The 18,319-nt window shown below is 46.2% G+C and overlaps 1 protein-coding gene across 6 annotated transcripts in view; it reads right to left on the reverse strand.

The window, feature by feature from the left end:
* The window catches only part of NDST2 (N-deacetylase and N-sulfotransferase 2), a 246,320-nt gene that overhangs the window by 72,717 nt on the left and 155,284 nt on the right, over nt 1-18,319 (reverse strand). The window contains exon 1 of one of the 6 annotated variants that reach the window (XM_019497108.2): nt 5,143-5,988. The exons of the other annotated variants lie outside the window; for them this stretch is intronic. The gene's annotated coding sequence lies outside the window, so the exon portion shown is untranslated. Of the gene's footprint in view, nt 1-5,142; nt 5,989-18,319 lie in introns of those variants that run through there. 6 annotated transcript variants of the gene reach the window in all.

An 18,319-nucleotide genomic window follows, 5' to 3' on the forward strand; every position in this document is an offset into this window, starting at 1 on the left:
TACTCTTACATGAAACATACATTTCAGTTTCATAGTAAGAGGAACTGCTATACTGTATACTAGGAGTGTCAAACTCATTTGGCCCTGGGTCTAGATGAGTGGCATGGGTTTGTTCTGCCAGCCGGATCTGGCCTACAGACCCCTTCCCCAGCATACCTAATCTAGCAGCTCCTACAACCAGTCTGGGACCCATGATGTATGCGGCATTGATCCTGGAGTGGTTAGAAGAGGTGCCATGTGCAGTGCAGTCCAGAGGGGCAACTATGCTGCACGCAGTGGCTTCACTGGCAACTCTGGAATTGTGCTGCATGCAGTGCCAGCTCCAGGCAGTCTGAGATCCATGCTGCATGTGGCACCTATATGCACCACATGTAAAGTGGGTCCTAGACTGGTGGAGCGTTCACTGTACACTGCACCCAATCCAGCAACTTTGGGATCTGTGCCACATGTAGCTCAGTGCCCAGACTGGCTAGAGCCACCAGATCAGGTATATTGCAGGAGGGTCTGAACTGGATCAGGAGCAGCACTGGAGGCCAGACAGTAGGGCTCCACAGGTAGGATCTGGCCCATAGACCATATGTTTGAAACCTGTGCTGTATACATTCCAGAATATGAGAATCGAGATGGCTAGAAGGTGGTAAATTCTTCAGTAGTTTCTAATTAAATGAAAAATATTCAGCCTTTACTTGCTCATTTGTAACAGTCCCACAGAAGCGGTAAGCAAAATTATTTTTCTCACCCCTGCACCAATTTACTTATCTTGGTTCCTGTACTGCACCATCACTTGCCAGTCTGGCACGGCCCTGGAGTTTAGCTGCTAGCTATGGCATTCATTAATTTCTTGGGGGAAGGACACAAGTGTGTACTTGTTTTGTAAAAAGTCTCATATATGAAGAATACACAGGACTTTGCAAATGCACTAAGTACCCCCCCTCCAAAAAAAAAAGGAATCGATACTTGGAGCCCCCTACCTTTTACAGAGATATCGACTTTCCTGTTGCAGAGAGATATCGACTTTCCTCCATGCATCTGGCCAGACTATGAAACCAAATCTAAGTAGCAGGCTGGTTTCAATCAATGTAGGTGAAGTGAGCTAACAGAACTAGGCCTTTCCTCCTTTTCTGTCCCAACCACATGCCATGGTGACTCACCTCTCCCTTCCTCTGGAGAGGGGCCACTGGAGTTTTCAGTGAGATACCTTCCTCCTCGCCTCCCTCCTCCCCTAGAGAGCAGTGCGGTCTCCACACTGATAACATGTGTATTTTAATTTTCAGTAAAAAAAGAAACCCTTCCCACTGCCAAAGTCTCCTCACTGGAGAAATACAAAGCAAGTACCACTGAGTGGCCATTAAGGATAAGAGAATACCAAATAAAATCTCCTTCAAAGAAGAAGATATAGCAAATGAACAGGCTTATTTTTCCATTTGGCTTCTCGTTCACCCACCCCTGTGTCCTGTTTTTACGGAACAGAGACTTCACATTTCCCCCTTGGTACACGTTGGGGTTAAGGCAAGCACATCTTTCTTTGAATGAAGCCCTAACTTGACTGCCTTTTGTCTGGGAGAAGGCACTGTGTTGGATAGGATGTGACTTCTGAAATGGTTAGCAACGAAAACAAATCCCTTGGAGGAATATTTTACATTAAAGATAGCTTCAAATTCACAATGAAACATTCCAGTACCAGTGTATTCTGAGAACAATGTGTGCTCTCTTTGTCTCTCTGCCAGCCTCTGTGCCTGGCTGGCTTGCTCTACAATGAGTCTGCTACTGCCCTGAGGGAATATTAGATAATAAAGAGCTCTCAGCCTTCCTTTCACCTCATGCCTGGGCTCATCCTAATGTATATGAGCAGACGTATTTCATAAACTTTGCTTCTTATCCTGCTACCAAACTCTGCAATGCTTTGTATGAATTAATAGGAAAAAAGACAGCTCCAGGAACACCAGTTACTGGGATTCCAGTACCCTTTTGAGATCAACATCAGGGTTGCTCTACCCACTACTACTCCCCACACTCAGGACAGGATTCTGCATATTCTCCAGCAACTAAGCATTAGGAGTTATACCTGGATAACTAGTTGAAATGAGCTTCACATTCACTCATTCTGCATGACAGAAGATGCTGCTGGCAAAGATGTGAGAGCATGCATGCACTTGGTTGATGGGCTTGTGATAAAGATGCATGACCCAGCATGCTTAAAGGGTCCACAAGGGAAAAAGATAATTATCTCAGGCTGTAAGGGATAGTCCAAATGTTTTCTAATAGACCCCAGTTTTTCCCGGCACAGGAAAACTCCCTCAAGAAAGCATGCACTCATGTGACAATGAAATATCCACGTCATTCTAATGCAGATATACAGAGGTAGTCCACTGTCCCACATGAAGACTGCTTGAAAGGGCAGAGAGGTATCAAACTTGAAACTACAGAAATACTTTTGAGATGTTTTGTTCAATATCTTCATCCATGACCTGGAAGATGCATAGAATGCACCCTCAGCTAGTTTGTAGATGACACTAAGCTGGGGGGGAGTAGTAGATAAATAGAAGGGTAGGGCTTGGATTCAGAGAGACCTCAACAAATTGGAGGATTGGGCCAAAAAAAATCTCATGAGGTTCAATAAGTTCTGCACTAAGGACAGAACAATCTCATGCACCAGCACAGGCTGGGGACCAAGTGGCTATACAGCAGCTCTGTGGAAAGAGAATTGGTGGTTACAGTGGACAGTAAGCTGAATATGAGCCAACAGTGTGCCCTTGATACAAAGAAGGCTAACAGCATACTGGGCTACACCAGCAGGGGTGTTGCCAGCAGATTGAGGGAAGTGATTGTTCCCCTCTATTCAGCACGGGTAAGGCCACATGTGGAGTACTGCATCTAGTTTTGGGCCCCCTACTACAGAAAGGATGTGGACAAATTGAAGAGAGTCCAGCAGAGGGCAATGAAAATGTTTAGGGGGCTGGGGAACATGACTTGTGAGGAGAGGCTGAGGGAACTGGGCTTATTTAGTCTATAGAAGCGAAGACTCAGAGTTGGCATAACAGCAGCCTTCAACTACCTGAAGGGTGGTTCCAAAGAAGATAGAGCTACACTGTTCTTAGTGCTGGCAGATGACATAACAAGGAAATTTAGGTTAGATATTGGGGAAAAACTCTCACTTGGAGGGTAGTAAAACACTGGAACAGGTTACCCAGAGAGGTGGTGGAATCTCCATCCTTGGGGGTTAAGACCTGGCTAGACAAAGCCTTGGCTGGGATGATATAGCTGGGGATGGTCCTGCTTTGAGCAGGGGGTTGGACTAGATGACCTCCAAAGGTCCCTTCCAACCCTAACTTTCTATGATTTTCTATGAAATACCCACACACACCCTGATGCAATCTCTCCTGACAGGATGCGAGGTCATGTGACAAGATTGTAACTGTGTTTTGAAGCATATGGTTGCATTACCCAGAAAGTATTTTTGCCATATCGTAGCTACACAACCTGGAATACATTCCTGGGCACATAACACAGTTGTTTCAGTGCTGCAGATAGTAACAGGGCTAATTATTCAAACTACATAGGGTTTAGTTTCATTACACTTCTGAGAACCTATGTAAGAGGGGAAAACTGTATGCATTAGTTCCAGATGATTGAGAATGATGGAGAACAGAAAGAAAATTTTTTATTTTTATAGCTATAAGTGTTCAAAGCAGATAAGCCTTATATGGGTGCAGCCAGATAATTGCAGCAGTGAAACAGGAAACCTTCTTCATCCTCCATCCACCACCCACCCTTCACCTACATTTAAAATAGCAAAAGAAGTAAAGCAAGAAGAGCACCCTGAAAACTCTCTTGTCTTCAACATACTCCCATTACCAGGACTGGGTGGTATTCTGGAGAACCATGTTTATGCAATTATCTGAAAACCAGCATTCCCATCTTTACCCTCTTTATTATGACAGGAGTTGAAAACTAAGAATCTGGGATCATGGCTGGCTCAATGAAAGGTTTCTGGCTTAAATCCCAGGGCCAGCCCCTTGCTTCCCATGCCAGCAACATTTAGCAATGGCACAGGGAGAGTGCTGCTGGCCCTCTTGCCTGGTTAATTAAGGAACATTTTTAATAGTCACTAAACCAAGTTTCTTGTAATGCGCCTGGACCAGCAGGATGGCAGCTGCATTGCAGAGCCTCATAACAGGTGAGAACTCCTCAGAGCAGCAACAGGGCTATTCAAAACAGCCTCCCCAAGAAAACCCAGCATTAAAGTTCTGATTCAGTTATCTTGACTCAGAGTTATTTACAGCTTTTCTTTTACTAATGCTACTCCCCTTTCTTCACAAACATCTGAGGATTTTCCTGTCCAAACTTTCAAATGGCCAAATATTAATTTTGAGCCTAGTTTTGCTCCCAAGATGAAAATGAGTATTTAGGTGGCTGGATAACAAAGCACTAGAACACATACTGTAAGGAACAACCCTGCACTAGCCCTTGGGGATAGACAAGGTATGATCTGATTTTCTAATTTTTCATCTCTAACTCCTCTGATCTTTGCAATGATTTCATGAGTTACTAACGCTGCTGCAATTTGTTCCTCCTCCCCAGAGCAATCTGGTAACCAAAGAAAAAAAATGACTGCAGGAGAAGGGTCAAGATTATGTTACTGTGTAGTGACAAGGAAGAACAGCCTAGGAGAAAGGGTGCAGTTTTGTCAGGAACCCTATGCTGTTCAGGTTCATTGTGAGCTACCAAGAAAGGCATCTGAACTCCTTACTGGCCAATCAGATCCTTCCTTTCATCCTGCATATTTCAGAAACTAAATATAACCCAGTAGCAAGCCAAAAGACAGAAAAAGAGAGGGGCAGAGGAGAGGAGAAGGAGAGAGAACTAACAAAGAGACTTAATAGCCATGGAATGTAGCAAACCAGCGATACCACATTTTGGTATCAGACACAGCCCGGCAGAGTTCCCTTACTGTATCACCTAACACATTCACTGGCCAACAGTCTCTACATCACTTGTCTGACAGTACAGCCCTTGCAGACAATGACTTGTTAAATTAAGACTCAAATTATGGAGCACAAAGGGAAACAAGAAAGAAGTTCCTTTGTAGACAGAACAGAACAATTACTGCAATATCTTGAACAAATGGCTTCCAATGCCTACCTTTACAAACCAGGGAGAAGCATGATTTCTCAAAGATGTCTGGAAATCCTGGTCTGATAAGTTGTAACGCTGACAGACAGCAAGCCAAGGAAACACACTGAGCCAAAAGGAAAGCAAAGAAGAGTGAGAGCCCTAGAGCAGCTCCTCACAAAATCCCATATGAAAAGAGTTTGTCCTTCCTGGAAAGGGCAGCTAGGCTACACAGAAGTAGATGGCTGAATAGTCACTGGCAGCAGTGTCTGTCTTTTCTTCCCTTGGAGTTGACAAAACCTCTCAAATCAGTTAGTGAACAGGAGGACATTGGAATTTTACACACATGCAGAAAAATGTCAATAAATTCACACTGGAAAAGACAGCTTCGTTGCTAAGCATGATGTGTACCAGGCAGGCAGAAGCCAGCAGGCAGAGACTGCAGCCACAGGTGGGCAAAACAGGGTCCCATACAGGAGCCAGCACCACAGCTCTGGTGTCCCCAGATGCTCTCTCATTTCAGTTCCTCTCTGAAAAGCTTCCATGTTACTCTCTGAAATCCCAGGAGCAAGGAGAAGAAACTGAAGGTGGCAGCATCCAGAAGAAGGCAGAGGGAGGCATGATCCAGAGTTCAGACAGTTGTGGCACATGCAAACCCAAGAGCTCCTTTTCAAGCATCTATCCACAGTGAGGCTTTCAACTCCCTTCACACAGCAGCTGACACATCTGGCGGTGTTTCAAAAGCATTTCTTGTGAAGTGACTACATAAGCTCGCTGTTGGTTCAAATGTGGAATGGGGTGCAGAGAACCCCCAGGCTTCCTCCCACCCACTCCCAAACCAGCACAGTTTGGTGCTGCTGTGCCACTGAAACAAGCTTCGCTTTTGTTGCAGTGCTGAGAGAGTCAAGAGGAGGGAAGCTAAAAATGTACTGCCAGGGAGAATGACAGCACAAAAAGCCACATCAATAAGGTAAGGAGTGGGAGGGATTTGAGAGGGAGGGAGAGAGGGAGGGAAGGAACAGAGCTTACCTACACAGACAGCAGCGCCTGACACCCCAGTCCACACTGATATGTTGCTGGGGGGAGTTTGTCTTCTGAAGCTGTCACATATTTATGGTTGCCTTCAGGCACGAAGCTGACAAAGTGAAAGAAGCTAACCCAGGGAAATTTATTCACTAATGAAAAATTACTCCCATTGCCATACTGTAGCTCAGAGTCCCCTAAACTGATACCTGTTCAATGGACAGATCTCATTACAGGAAAATACATTTCCTACCATAAACGAGCCCCATGTCAATCATATTGGGGCCCTCCTATAGTAATTTCTGATACAGAAATAAACCCACTAACAAGATCAACTCCTAGTGCACCAAAAGGGAAAAACAAACATGCCAAATTAAATAAATACATCCGAGAATGTGTTCTGAATACAGCAAATCTAAAGATGCTTCACAAAAAAAGCTGAGCCCAATTAAATAAGCCCCTGACAGATTAATACATGAGGGCTCTTTTGTATTTTGAAATGGAATATGAAATGAGATTTTAGAATAGAGTCATGCAGGCTATATCAGAGGAAGGAGGGAGGTTATGGCTAGAGCAACTTACAAGGCTTTTAAGATGTAAAGCACAAGGTGTACTTAAAACTTTTATTACTTCATAGACAGAAGGTTGGGGGAGAAGGTTTTCAGGCAAGATGACAAACCGGCATACATCTCCAGAGAGCTTATTTTAACAGAAACTGACAGAAAGCACAGAGCAAACACTTCTGCAATAAGATACTAAAAACTTGCAATGAATTTAACAATGCAATTTAATAAGGGAACATTATGGAAGGATATTAAAAAGAACATTACAGGAAGCCTGAACCTAACTGATTTAAAGCCTGTACCCACTACTAGGCAGACAGTACCTTTCTAGGGCTCCCCCCCAGACATGTACTATGCTACAATCAGAAACACAGCTGCTTTGGCTGTCTCAGTTACCCACTCTCAATCCATACACATCTCAGGATGTCACCCTGTTTCACACCAGCCAGGATCTTTTATCTACATAGATCATGAATAGCTGCAGTGAATCACCTCTAAAGTGATTCTTTTTTACTGTCTCATGTTGGAAAGACAAAAAAAAAAAAGCCAGCTTGAAGCCAAAGGAGGGAAAGTTGAGGTTACATGTTAGGACCCGGCCATTTTCCTACTGAATGGAAAAATGTAATTCAACCCAAATTAGGTTCCCTAGTATGCTTCACATCCTATTGTACAGTTTTGTGATGCCTAACAAGATGCTGTTTAACCCCAGACATGGCTGCATCTCATAAGCACTGTATGCTAAAAACATTTTCCTTCACATACGGCTTGAAAAGGGCACTAGAGTTATTCAGAAAGAAAAGCACAACATACATTAAGATGATGTTATTGCCCAGCAATGGATAAAGGACAGAGTGCCAATCATTTTTTAATGCACTTAAGGAATCAATAGCTGCATCCCTCAAAAGGAGTGAGCATGTGTTTAAAGGACATCTAGAACATTTAAAAACATTTGGGCTCCATACCTGAAAGGGATCCCAGTGTGTATCTTTTGCCATTGTAGTCTGAACATTCTCATTAATGTGCAAGAATATTAAGTAGCAGTAATGCAGCTTTTTTGTACACCTTTACATTGAAAGCTGTGCAGAATTAACAACAACAACAAAACTAAACATTTTATTTTTAGTCTAAAAGTGTTTTAATCCTTAGCACCAGGCCACTGCAACCAAGCCCTGTGACTGTAAATTAATTCTTTCAAGAAATTACATGCAAAATGTCTATATTAAAATTTCCCACCACAGTATTAATCATATAAGAGCCAGAAAATTCACTACAAGCTTCTTCTGACTCCACACAAGTTAGCAATAATTTTCAAAAGAGCCAAGATTTCCTTCATAATTTCTCTTTTAGTTCTTGGGTATGTTGTCCCTAGGCCTGCAGATTTATAGGGATATAGGTTTGTCAGACACTTATTGACTGTCTTCTTAATCTTATTTTCTTAGGGATGATTAATGACGCTTTCTTTGGGTGTGGATAGACATTAACCCTACCTTAGAATGTTCTAAATCCATGTAAAACCCCAAGGCTGGGTCCAGATGAGCACAGCTGTGTAGTACGTGGCACTGCAGAACCCCCTGTGGCACCACACATACTAACTTGCATCACGGGGGGTGTTGACCACAGGTAAGCTTGGGGTCAAAAAAAAACCATGCAGAAAAAAAACGTGGCAGTACACGTGGCTGCCACATGTGCTGCTCAAAACCAGAGTCTGGCCCACTGGAGCCATGCTCTGGCTGCTGGCCAGGCTCCCAACAGCAGGAAGTGCCACAGCTGCAGCTTCCCCTGCTCTCAGGACCCCAGGTAAGGCTGCTGGGGCCAGCACAGTTGCTGGCCCAAGGCTCCTCTACCCCATCCAAGGTAACCTGCTGTGCACCAGACAGCACGTGGCATGGGCATTCCTTGGGGACAAGTAGCAGCAGCACAAGGTGTGCCGCTGCTTTTGTCCCTGGGGAACCGAACATACGCGCTCGTCTGGATGCGGCCCAAGAGTCCAGATGTAAAGACCACCTAAGATGGGCTGAATCTTCCTGGAATGTTTCAGAAGCACACCAGGGAAATCAAGTACTATTTTCAGCTGGTTGTCTGTGAACCAGCTCAGTATTACGTAGGGACACAGCATTCCCTGCCAAGTGTCTGTTCAGTTTTCCACATGTCCCAAACTGTACCACTCCCCACCCCCAGCCCCAACATGTAGAGAGCAAGAGGCTGCTCTGAAACACAGTTAGGACACTACGGTCCAAATCCTTGCTCCCAGCTTCCCCCCTGCCTCAGCAGGACAGACAGACTGCATCACAGGAGCAGAAGCAGGGATTGTTTATAAGCAGGGATCATAGTTTATTCTGTTTAAAAATCACAAATTCTCTTATTAAAAAAAAAAGAAAAAGATTGTAAATTCAATGATTAAGAACCCCAAAATAGGGGGTGCACCGATAGACATTTTGGGGGCCAAGACATTCAAGGAGGCATATTAGTCGATACCGATCTGATTTCCGATAAAGCTGCGTGCAGCTGATAAGCCTGTTGTGGTGAAAGGGGAGGGAAGAGGCATGGGGGGGCAGATCAATGCCAATGCCTCCCATGGTGAAGAAGGGAGTGGGGCTGGGGTAGGTGCTGCCCAGCTGGATGGAGCCGTGGCTCGTTTGAGTGCACGAGGTGGGGGGAAGAGAGCTGGCTCCTGCTGCCGTGCACCACTCATCCGGTGGCTCATCTGGCAGCTCCCGCTGTTCGTCCAGGATGGCATGGGGGAGGGACATGTACCCCCAGATCTGCACAGGGCAGGATGGGCTGTGGCCAAGGGGGGTACACTGCACTGCACTTGGGGTGGGCAGTGGCAACACTGGATGGGGGCTACAGGGGGCTCCCCCTGTCCCTTTCACTTACCACAACGTGGGTCCAGCTGCGCTTGTTCCATCCACCACTCCCCCCCCCCGTTTTGTTGCACTGAGCAGCTCTGATATTCCAGTCCCCTGCCCAAGCTATTGCCCCTCTCAGTCCCAACCACAGCCCCCTGCTGGTGCCCCTCACTCCCTATCACAGCCCCCTACCTTCCCCAGCCCTGCTGGAAGGGGCCCCAGCTGCCAGCAATATGGGGCCTGGGACCTAGATCCGCAGCTCCCTGTATTGCCTGAACTCCAGCTGCTGCCTGCAGGAGGAGGCAGCTGCTGTGGCGGAGCACAACACAGAGCCTGGCTCCCCCTCCCCCATTGGGCGACACAGTCAGAATGGAGCCCACTGTGGGGAAAGGCAGATGCAGGCTGCCAGCTGAGAGCCTGGGACTCCTTGCCATGCTTCTACTGTCTCTGAAGCCCAGCAGGCAAGACCTGACACAGCAGAGCAAAGCGGGACCAGGTGGGGAAGTCTGTTGCTGCTGCTGGGAGCTCTGTACCTCCATGACGAGGCACCCCTGCCTGCCTGGCAGCAGTAAGAGGTACAACTTGGCACTGCCATCCCTTCTGCTGGCAGATGGTGAATTGGCTGGAGGGTCGCACCCAGAGAGTCGTGGTGGATGGGTCGGCTTCGACCTGGAAGGGTGTGGGCAGCGGGGCCCTGCAGGGTTCGGTCCTTGGACCGATACTCTTTAATGTCTTCATCAGCGACTTGGACGAGGGAGTGAAATGTACTCTGTCCAAGTTTGCAGATGACACAAAGCTATGGGGAGAAGTAGACATGCCGGAGGGCAGGGAACAGCTGCAAGCAGACCTGGACAGGTTAGACAAGTGGGCAGAAAAAAGAATGCAATTCAACAAGGAGAAATGCAAAGTGCTGCACCTAGGGAGGAAAAATGTCCAGCATACCTACAGCCTAGGGAATGACCTGCTGGGTGGCATGGAAGTGGAAAGGGATCTTGGAGTCCTAGTGGACTCCAAGATAAACATGAGTCGGCAGTGTGACGAAGCCATCAGAAAAGCCAATGGCACTTTATCATGCATCAGCAGGTGCATGATGAATAGATCCAAGGAGGTGATACTTCCCCTCTATCGGGCGCTGGTCAGACTGCAGTTGGAGTACTGCGTGCAATTCTGGGCGCCTCACTTCAAGAGGGATGCAGATAACCTGGAGAGAGTCCAGAGAAGGGCCACTCGTATGGTTAAGGGCTTGCAGACCAAGCCCTACGAGGAGAGACTAGAGAAACTGGACCTTTTCAGCCTCCGCAAGAGAAGGTTGAGAGGCGACCTTGTGGCTGCCTATAAGTTCATCACGGGGGCACAGAAGGGAATTGGTGAGGATTTATTCACCAAGGCGCCCCCGGGGGTTACAAGAAATAACAGCCACAAGCTAGCAGAGAGCAGATTTAGATTGGACATTAGGAAGAACTTCTTCACAGTTCGAGTGGCCAAGGTCTGGAATGGGCTCCCAAGGGAGGTGGTGCTCTCCCCTACCCTGGGGGTCTTCAAGAGGAGGTTAGATAAGCATCTAGCTGGGGTCAACTAGACCCAGCACTCTTTCCTGCCTATGCAGGGGGTCGGACTCGATGATCTATTGAGGTCCCTTCTGACCCTAACATCTATGAATCTATGGGCAGGGGCTTGCCCTTCCAGGCTGAGCAGCAGCGGCAACGTTGGACAGAAACTGTTGCTCAGAATGGGGGGAAAGTGGCTCCTTCCCCTCATCAGGCAGTTCTCATTGCAGCCACTCAGAGCCTGCATGGCACCAGACTGCCCTGCAGCTCCACCACCGTCACCATCGCCTCCGGGCTGCCCTGCACCTTCTCTGCGCTGCCATGCTGGGTAGCCCAGAGATGGTGGTGATGGCAGCAGAGCCGCAGGGCAGCCTGACGCTGCGTAGGTGCCAAGTGGCTGCACCAAGAACTGCCTGCCAGTGGCAAGGGGGAGGGGCCACTTTCCTCCCACATTGAGCAACAGTTTCTGCTTAGCTTTCACTGCTGCTGCTCAGCCTGAACTGATGAACCCAGAGCAGGCACAGGGTGCACTAGGTTGGGGCTATGCATGCGGGTCCCTGCCATTACCATGGGGCTGGGGCCAACAATACCAGCAGCTGGAAGGAGCCTCCCAAGCCCCGCTGCATGCCCAGGGGGCAGCAGGACGCAGTGCAGCCGAGTGGTGCAGAGTGAGTGCACTGGGTTAGGGCTTTGCACTCTGGTCCCCACCAGTACCACAGAGCTGAGGCCAGCAGCAGCAACAGCCTAGAAAGGCAGTCCAGTTGCAGAGCTGCTGCAGCCTTGCTGCATGCACAGGGGGTTGCAATACACTCTACAGCCTGGCAGCACCTGGGCCAGGTGAGACCAAGGGACCTGCCATGGGCCAGAGAAAGCCCCTCCATGGGCCAGATCTGGCCCACAGGCTGCATTTTGCCCATCCCTGCTCTAGAGGGAGGTGAAATGGACAGCACAGGTTTTGAGGCAGGGGTTGAAAAGCCATGCAGATCCTGGGGGAGCCCCTGAGCACACAGTCCCCTGGGAACCACAAGCAAGCAAGTCTCACAGATCCCAAGTGTCCGGCAACCCTTCTACGCCTCTCTGGAAAACATGATGGGCTGGCTACTCTGCCATACATACCCTGGTGGCATTGTGGCAGCCATGCAATCCCTAAAAGGTGACCATTCTACTTAGAATCCTGAGCCATGCATGTCTAGATATTTCTGCCTAAAGACAACTGTGAACTGGTTCCCAATCAGTGATATACTTGGAATTGTTCAAGTGTTAGGTCTGTATGCACCCTTAAATATACTGTGCATCTATTCAAAATGTCTACTTCACTCACCCTTCTACAACTACAATCCTCAGCCTGCCATGCAAAGACTAGTTCTTGCTTGAGGAAGGGCACTCTGGCTAAAAAAAGACAGAAAGCCAATAAGGTAAATATGTGCCTTTACAGACTAACTATATAAGATCTATATATAGAGCACAAGCTTCCATGAACTCAAGTTTATTTAATCAGACAACCAGCTTGGTGCTTATATGAGCATTTTATCTTGTGGCAAACCCCAGAACTTACTAATGGACAGGTCCATTGTCCCACATTAAGTACCAGCAAATTATTCAAATAATCACTTCTCCTTGGAACAATTGCAGCTAATTTAACTGCTATTTAAGCCTACAGCTGTGCCCTGCCTGATCAGGACAGCAGGAAGCCAGTTGTCTGTTTTTAGTTTCTGTGTCCTAAAGCTTACCTAACCTCTCCCCCAACTATCCAGGTGGTCCAGTAAAGGGTATCATGAAAAAAATCCAAAAAGCAAGTCCCTTTCCTACAACTTGTTGCTTGTTTCTCCCAGAGTTCCTGAAAGCAGAGAGGAATTAAGGCCAGAAACTGAAAAACTGTAACTACTTATCCATCTGATCCACTTCACTTCAGACAGCTGGTCCTTTCCAAGATGGGGAGCCCAGGGATACCCTTCTTAGGGAGCTGCAGGGAAGCATTTGCTTTTCCTACCTAGGTTTTGGGCTCTAATGCAGACCCTTTTCAGCCTATGCTTGTTCATTACAAGAAATGTTTCCCTCCTAGGAATCAAACAACAAAACCTGGGAAAAGTTGCGTCCTGCTTCCAACCAAACCACCACTGTATCTACTATATTTCTGAAATCACCTCCCCCCTTGATGACAAGCTCCCCAGTCACAAAGATCAGGATAGTGATACTTAACCAAGGTGCTCTGGCACTCTGGGGTGCTTCAAGATCCTTTCAAGAGTGATACACAATGTTAGCATAGTTAGGGCTGCAACCATGATTCAGAGGATAAACCCAGGGTGTGTGTCCACACACACACACACACACACACACACACACACACACACACACACACCCCCTTGCAGCGTCTCAAAGCCCTTTGAGACGCTGCAAGAGGCACGTGCAGGAACAAAAAAACCGATCCCTGCGCTGCAAATTTGGGGGGCGCTGATTGGGGCCGGGCAGGGCAGCAATCCAGGGGGTTGAGGGAGCAAGCAGTGGTCTCTTGTTTTAATTGTGCAGGAACATGGATTTTGGGGTATTTTACAGAGTGACTTTGGGATTTTTTTTATCAGGGATTTTTCAGTTTTCAAATAGGGAACGCCAGAATTCCTGCTAGGGAGGCAAGTGGCAGGACCCAGGCAGAGGAGGTGGCTGACCTCCTGGCCAACTGGGGTCAGGAAGACAAGCTTTGACAGTTCAAAGCAGGCCACCATGCTGGGAACATCTTCCAGGCAATAGCTGCCCAGAGAGCCAGGCAGGGGCACACATGGCAGTAGTGCCACAGAAAGGCTAATTCTGCAGCCACAGCCCACTGGCAGCCGGCCCAGAGGGGCAGATGCCTCTACTGGCCATGCAGTCCCCATCCAGGTCTGGCAGGTCCCTGGCTGAGAATCACTGGGCTTGTCTACACATTCATTAATGCATTTTTGTTAACAAACATTATATTTAGTACCTCTGGGCACCTATACATGAGCGTGGAGGCTGCCCCAACACGCAGCAATTCAACTGATCGAGTCTGTTGAAGTGTGGTAATTGCCATGCTCCAGAAGTCTCCTGCATCTTGTGTATCAGCATCCTCACACTTAAAAATGGAGGCAGGGGAGCTTTATCTAAAGCTCATTGAATGAGCTTTAGTTTTAGGCATGGGGACACTGATATACAAGACACAGCGGTGCTTAAATTAAAGCGCCGCCTCCTCACCTTTAGATCATGTATAAAAGTGCCCTTCATTGAGAGGAACTAGAAAAAGGCATATTAGCCTATTTTAATGCACATTAGAGAAAGAGCACATTTTTTGGTGATGCTTTAATTCATATTAAAATAGGCTAATGAGCATTAAAGTGCATGTGTAGACATGCCCACTACAGTAACTTTGGGATTTTTTTTATCAGGGATTTTTCAGTTTTCAAATAGGGAATGCCAGAATTCCTGCTAGGGAGGCAAGTGCCAGGGCATTTCAGTAGACATGCCCATTATATCCTTCAGAGATTTTTGATAAATGAGGTAATTAAATCAATTTTAAGAACTGATGTTGGACCATGCAATTATACATCAGAGTAATGGCTGAGAAGGGAAAGCAAGCCTCCATCCCTTCATATACATTGAAAGAAATCCCCCTCTCTCATTACCAGGAACCCTGGTTTTCTCTGATTTAAAAAAAATCCCCAATTTTTGGTTTAAAAAAAAAGTAACCCCAAATCCACATTTTTCCATGTTTTAAATTAAACACCTTTTTAAACCAGAGAAAACCAGGATTCCTGCTCATCACTAACATACAGCCTTGGGAGTAACTGGGAGCCCTGGAGCTGTACACATTCTAAGAGTGCTAAAGATCCAACCCTTATCTTTCCTTCAGTGTCTGGCTAAAATCTTATACTTTATAATTATAAGAAATCCAGCTGAATATCAGACCTAGCTATGAGTGGTAAGAAAGTGAACTTTATGTGCCTCTGCAGCTACCTAACCCACTCTGCATAAAAAATATTAGCATATTTTTCAGTAATGATCCTCAATAATAAACCCTGACATGCCTGGGGTCATTACAGTCCAACTGCACATTTACTGGGATGTTTGTTAAAGGATAATGAACTTTCTGAGCCCAGCACAGCAGTTGTCCCTGCACTCAGGCCTTGCCTTCAGCTTCAGAGTTGGCACTGAATGATCAGTTCAGAAGCAACAAAAAAGTCAGTATCTTTGCAGTCCTGGATAGTTAAATAAAAGGGTGAAAGACCCTATCTTCCCAGGTAAATCTCTTAGCCCAGGGGCAGTCAACTTGGGGCATGCATGCCACAAATGGCATGGGCAGCTTCTGTGTGTGACACCTGGCAGATTGGGGAGGGACAGCCAGCACAGTGGCTGATAGGGCAGGATGCAAAAACCAGAGCAGCAAACCAGACAAGGAGCAGAAAGAAGAGGACCAGATTGGGCAGGAAGCAAGGGGAAGGGGGCAGAAAAATAGAGCAGTTGATTAAGCAGGGGAAAGGGAGCAGAGTGGCCCTGGGGAGGTGGGGTAGTTTGTGGCAAAAAAACTGGCCCCCACTGTCTTAGCAGCTCTAGATAAAGATCTACCTGATATCCCATGAAGCCCTGTTAATCCTCTCTCAGATGTCTGTGGTATTAACAGGGCTGTGCTGCTAACTTGTTTACTTGGATGTTTAAAATGACTAATTGGAAAAGCAAACAGCCTCTTCATACCATGCCATGTCAGGGAAGCTGCAACCAGAACATTCATAAGATTTTTTTTTTGTCAGACATCCTTCTTTCCTTCTCAGATTCAGGCCATTCTATATCTGTATTATAGACAGGCCCTAATGAGGACCTGTAGCAAGGCAGCTCCATTGAAACTGCCTTTCCTGATGCAGCCTGCAACCACCAGGAAGGAACAAAGGGCAAAGCAGGGTGTCTCTGCCAAGCCAAGCTGAGCACAGGAACTTGTACCCTGTTCTCACACAGGCCCCCTACCCTAATTCTTTGATTACTGTTTCACTTCCATTTTGCTCATCATTTTGCTACATTTTACAACGAGGAAACAGAAAGCAGGACAGGAGAACATACGGCTGCAGCCAGTACTATAAACCTTGAGACTGCAGATGGTAAAAACGGAAATACCTTCTCTCTGGTGACAGCAAGGAGAAAACACGTTTGCATGTAAATTTTGTTGGAAAAATACTAGCATCCCTCACTGCTCTCTTTCACAGTAAGAGCTGAAGGTCAGTTCAATACCTTTACCACGCTGTTCAACTGTTACAACAATTTGAGAGAGGTTCCACTCTCCCAAAAGCTCCTTTAGGACTGAGGTGTCCAAATCCACACCCAACTCCAGCTATCTACAGTATATTTTTCCTAGTCAAGAACTTACATTGCTGGGTACCCACAGAAGGGCACTTACTTTCTATTCTTTCGTTAACGAGTTAACGAGGCTTTCCTAGGTGGTATCTTTTATTGGACTAACTAGGGAGGTGGGATGAAGTTAGATAAGCTTTTGAATGCAAGACCTGATTACCCATGTACTTGCCTGGAGCTTTCTGAGGGATCAGAGTGAACTCTACTCTCTACCAGTTCTGGAAGAATACAGGAAGACAGAAGGGTGCTTTATCCAAGCATTTTTCAATAATATCTGGTTTTCTTGGTCCAAGGATTTATTGGGGAATTGTGTTCCTTTGACTTAATCCTCCCCTGAACTCAGGGGCAGTGTCCCACTGGCCTGGCCAGGGGTAGACACCAATTACATCCAATAATAATTGGCTTAACAAACCAATACAACTGCTACCAAAGCGCAAGAGAAGAGGGACACTTTAGGCATGTGTCCTAATCTGCTCAAACCTTAAGAGTATGCAATCCTTGTAGGAGACTGTGGTAGATTTCCAGCTATACTGAATGCTTGTGTAAAACTTCAGAAAAGGAGTGTCTCACTAGTGACAAAGAGAGTCCAAGTCAATCATGAAATACTTGTTTTTTCATATTCTGAACGAAATAGACCCCCAAGTTTTGCTGGATGGGTATGGATGTTCCTGAATGAAGTGGATCAATTTGCCAGAGGCTCAGATTCCTAAGGATATAACACCTCCCTTATTTCCTGTCATCTCACTTATCCTATCTGACAGGTGACCACCAAGTCCTGTGATCAGGAGATTCAAGCAACAGGCTTGCCCCTTCTACCCCACTTCACTGAACAGAAGGGAAGGAGTATGAAGTACCAGATTTATCACTAGAGCTTGTCGGCAATGTGACAGGATATAGAACATGCAGATAATTTTTTTCACTTGATCAGTCTGTCCAACTGGCGAGATGGTGCTGCTGTGTAGCGGCTGCAGCAACAGATGCAATAAATGGAAACAGGGTCGTTAATTTGTTCTGGCTGTTGAATGGACAGGTTCTTATTGCCCCTCAGTTGGTTTCCCAGCTCTGGGGCAGACTTTGGCAGTGTGGTGAATGCCTAAGCTCAGTGCTTCAGTCAAGTCCTAAGGATAACAAAAAAGCTGTTTTTTCCTGAAGATGCATGTAATCTCTGACCTGAGTAAGTGCTATGACTATGGTTTCATGTTGTGAAAAAGTCTGTTACTATAGTATTACTATTCCAGTGAGAGAAGGAAAAGTCAATGGTAACCATGAGGCCCTCTTCCCCTTCTGTATGTTACAAAAGGAAATACCCCCTCCAAAATGGTGCTAGCCAGATCCAAACCATGAGACTACATTTAGCTCAAAGCACAAGCAAAAAAAGGGTGATGGAGGCCAGTAGGCAGCAATTCAAACTATCAACAGCAAATACAAATAAGAGGCAGGCTGTTGAAGATAGGGCATTTCCCAGGCAAAGTCCTCAACTTCACATTCATTTCCATGATTCCTTCAAAAGGGCCCAGATGCATTAATTAAGCTCCCAGACCAGCTGCAAAGTCCATGTGGTACACAGATGTATTCACAGTAAATATGCAGTTAATACGTTTCTTTTCTAAAACTGTAAAGTGCTTAGAGATGGTGAAAAATCTAAAATGGATATATAAATAAATCTTACAATCTTGTCTTTGGGAACAAGCAACCCTGGAAAAATCACTGGAATCATAATTGGCCAAAATCCAGCACTGCATTTGTATTTTGCCAATTTTGTTGAGATGTAATCCAATTAATCAATTCAAATACTTGAGATAAAAGCTAATTGAAACAACTGCAGTTACTTCTACTGCATGAATGTGAATGGGCACAATGAAGAAATACCATCTTG

Source organism: Alligator mississippiensis, chromosome 6 (assembly GCF_030867095.1).
Source record: "Alligator mississippiensis isolate rAllMis1 chromosome 6, rAllMis1, whole genome shotgun sequence".
Lineage (NCBI taxonomy): Eukaryota > Metazoa > Chordata > Crocodylia > Alligatoridae > Alligator > Alligator mississippiensis.